This window comes from Oryzias melastigma, linkage group LG11, assembly GCF_002922805.2.
Source record: "Oryzias melastigma strain HK-1 linkage group LG11, ASM292280v2, whole genome shotgun sequence".
Taxonomy (NCBI): domain Eukaryota; kingdom Metazoa; phylum Chordata; class Actinopteri; order Beloniformes; family Adrianichthyidae; genus Oryzias; species Oryzias melastigma.
Genome location: NC_050522.1, coordinates 11475088 through 11478985, shown reverse-complemented (window position 1 = coordinate 11478985; position 3898 = coordinate 11475088). Strand labels below are relative to the sequence as shown.

Here is a 3898-nt window from a genome sequence, read left to right as displayed (position 1 = left end):
TTTCCGCGCGGCAATAGACAGACTGTCTCCTTTTTTCTTTTTTCACGGAGGTTCTCCTCTAAATCAGGTTTTAAACTCCTGATTTTAAGGCGTGTCTTCTCTCCCTTAAACTCTGTGGGTCTGACGGTAACAAACAGCTGTGGAAGAATAGTTCAGTCGGACCGAACTCGGACAGAATTTCATTGATGTGAACGGACAATGATTAAAATTATGAGAGCCCAAGGTGTGTGCGCTCGCTGGGGGTGGGGGTCGGAGTGGTCCGCGGTACACACGTGTCCGAACCGTGTCCCGAACCGTGGCTTCTGATCCGTACGGACCACGGATAATCCGTGATCCGCAACACCCCTAGTGAAAGGCATAAATCAGTATGGTTATGATGGAGAAGACTTCATCTCTCTGGACCTGCAGACACTGACATGGATTACTCCTAAAACCCAAGCTGTTGTAATAAAACATTAATGGGACACGGACAAAGCAAGATTGGAGTTCATTAAAAACCTCTACATGTCAGTATGCCCTGAGTACTTGAAGTTTTATGTGGGCTAATGAAAGAGTTTTCTTCAGAGAACAGGTAGAGTCAACCGCACTTGTTACTTCATGCAAATAAATGGTGTACATTGTAAGAAAAACAGTAAAATGCTTAATTTGTTGAGCAGACCGTCCTTCAGTGTCTCTCCTCCAGAAGACTCCCTCCTCTCCAGTCAGCTGTCATGCCACTGGATTTTATCCTGACAGAGCTGATCTGTTCTGGAGGAAAGATGGAGAGGAGATTCATGAGGGAGTGGAGAAAGGAGGGATCCTCCCCAACAGTGATGGAACCTTCCAGATGAGCTCTGAGCTGAACATTTCATTGATCAAACATGAGGATTGGAGGAAATATGACTGTGTGTTCCAGCTTTATGGAGTAAAGGAAGAAATCATCATCACACTGAACAAAACAGAGATCCAGACAAACTGGGGTAAGATCATAAACTTCAGCCATTCAGCCCACCATGACTCTCCAGATCTATCACTCTGCCTGTTTTCCATCTTATTGGTGATTTTCAGAAGCATATCATTTATATCAGGGCTATATCTGATCTAGTTAATCTGCTTTAAAAACTTTAGCATGTAAGGAGTTTATTTGTCATATTACATTCCCATGTACGTCTGACTGATCCATGTTGTTTTTCAGTTTCTCCTTCAGTGTTTCCTCCTGTTGTTGGAGGAGCTGTTGGTGGGGTTCTGATTATGGTGCTTGGTGGAGTTCTCTACTGCTGTTGGAGAAAAATAAATGGTGAGAAACAATACAATCCCAAGGGACCCAGTTAAGCCCAAATCATTAGAACACAAAAATAATAGATTTTCAAATTAACAACTTTTTAAGTCAATTTAATCTGAATGTAACATCTGTTTACTGTGTTGCAGACTTCCAGCCTGTTCGTGGTAAGTGTTGACCGTTAAAGGACTCCAACCATATGTATTTTTTGTATTGTAAAGTCATTCCTGGTTGTTTCTTAACTATGATTGTGAAGTTTTTAGCAAATCAAAAAGCCTGTGTTGCATTTCACAACATTTTTTAATACAACACAGCAGGAGCTTATTACAAACTTACCAGAATCAGTCTGTGATGCCACCTTGGGGGTGGGGCTTCTTGAAAGTGTTCCCCCTCCAATTGGTTTCTCACCTCTTGGTTTTAATTGCACCTTAGACATGTTTAATGTAGGACCCTTGGTGGGTCATGTAGAACCCTTGGTGGGTCATGTAAGACCCTTGGACCTCGCCAAAGTTGAAATAATTGAACTCAAATTGCGCTGCAGCCATACCGCCACAGGACCACGTCTGTACCATTGACTTAACATTGACACTGGCTGACCCTGACGCATGAATCGCATTTGGTTTGAACACAGCTTTATTCAGTAATTCCATTTGTCAGAATAGCTATGTGTAGAACATGCCATTTTCTGTCGAAATCAATGCCATCTATAAAGTCACACATTTTAGATGATTCATCTTTACAGGTGATCTAGAAAAAGAGGATTCCTCAAGTGGATGAAAGAAATCCAAAGCTTCTCAAGAAGGATTTTGTTCAGCTAATTTGTACAAAAAAATAAGAAACCAATAGATTGTTTACATGTTTTTTTTCTCAATATCATTTGATAGAGAATGTTCATTTGTAGAATTGTGAACAACTTGTGGAAATTTGTGTCTTCTGTTGGAGTAAAGAATCTTCCTTCAGTCTGACTTTGAGTTGTTTTATTCTTCTGCAGAAGAAGATTTAGAAATACACAAGCATTAATATCTACTCTGTCAGACTTCGGGGAACTCTCAGGCTACAAAGTAAACATCTCAAAAACTCAGGTGATGTCTCTGAACTGTGCAGCCCCTCTGACTTTACGCAGAAAATTCAGGTTAAACTGGGAAAACGAAACCATTAAATACCTAGGAATATACTTAACCAAAGACCTGTCTGATCTCAGTCAAGCAAATTATGAGCCAGTATCCTCTAACACAAAGGCTGATTTACATAGATGGAATCTGATTCCTTATTTGAGCCTGGGTTCTAGAGTAGCTGTAATAAAAATGAACATCCTCTCCAGATTATTATACCTATTTAGAAACTTACCCTTAGAGGTGAGCGAAAATCAATTCAGAGAGTGGGATAAATGTATTTCTAGATTTATTTGGCAGGGCCGCAAACCAAGGATAAAATACACCACCCTTAAACTCTCGAAGGAAAGGGGAGGACTGGGTCTCCCCTGCCTCAGAAACTATTATTATTCTGCACAAATTGTGCCTATTCTATACTGGTACAGTGATAGATATATTTCCAAGTGGAAGGAGATGGAAAACAATTTTTTTTCTAGGATCCCCATCCAAGCTGTGATTGCTGATAAATGGCTTGATTAATCATATGGAAAGTTTGGGGGCCCCTTGGTTGACTCATACACTTAAGGTTTGGGAAAAGATTATCAATTTATGTCAAATACAAAATATGCTAAGAATCTTCAAATGGTTTGTATATGATTCTGACTTTAGGCCAAACAGGGATGTTAGTTTTAAGTCCTGGTCATCCTGTGGACTCACAACTTACCTTTCACTTACTGAAAATAATGTTTTGTGTAGCTTTGATTCATTGCGGGAAAAACATGGGCTGGAACGTAATGAATTTTACAGGTATCTGCAGCTACGATCGTACATCTCAAATGAATGTAAGATGACTGATCTATCTGAGGTTGAGATGGAATTTTGTCACATCTTAAAAAAACTATCACTAACATACCTTCCAAATCTATTTCTAAAATATATAATGCTCTCTTTCGTGCCCAGACAATACTCTGTATATTAAATGTAAATGGGAAAAATAATCAAAATCAAATATCAGCAGAGGCTTGGACCAGCATCCTATCATCTCAGTGGTCGACTTCCAGTTCAATGACCTGGAGAGAACACGGCTGGAAAAATATTATAAGATACTTTAAAACTCCATACCAAGAACAGTATAAAGGGGATGATAGGCCATGCTGGAGACAATGTGGTTCAACTTCCGCAAACCATTTTCATATTTTCTGGGACTGCCCCAGCGTACTGTCATTTTGGAGGGGTGTGCAGACGTGTCTGAATGCTGTGTTTGATATTCCAATTCCTTTTTGTTTTACGGTTTTATATCTCGGTTTTACATCTTTTATGAAATGCAAGTCTGAGATAAAACTTTTGCAGCTACTTCTAGTAGCTTGTAAAAAAGCAATAACAAGGAGAGGGCTGAGCCCTACTCAACCCACTTTGGACGACTGGGTTGGAATTGTCTTAGAAATATTTAGAATGGAAAAATTGACATATCAGTTAAGGATTCAAAAGGAAAAATTTTATCATAGTTGGAATAAATGGATTCAATTCTTTGCCACATCTAGACCAGAAT

At 39.5% G+C, this 3898-nt stretch overlaps 1 pseudogene; it reads left to right on the top strand.

The window, feature by feature from the left end:
• LOC112161891 overlaps positions 1 to 3898 on the top strand; it is a 10539-nt pseudogene that overhangs the window by 2578 nt on the left and 4063 nt on the right.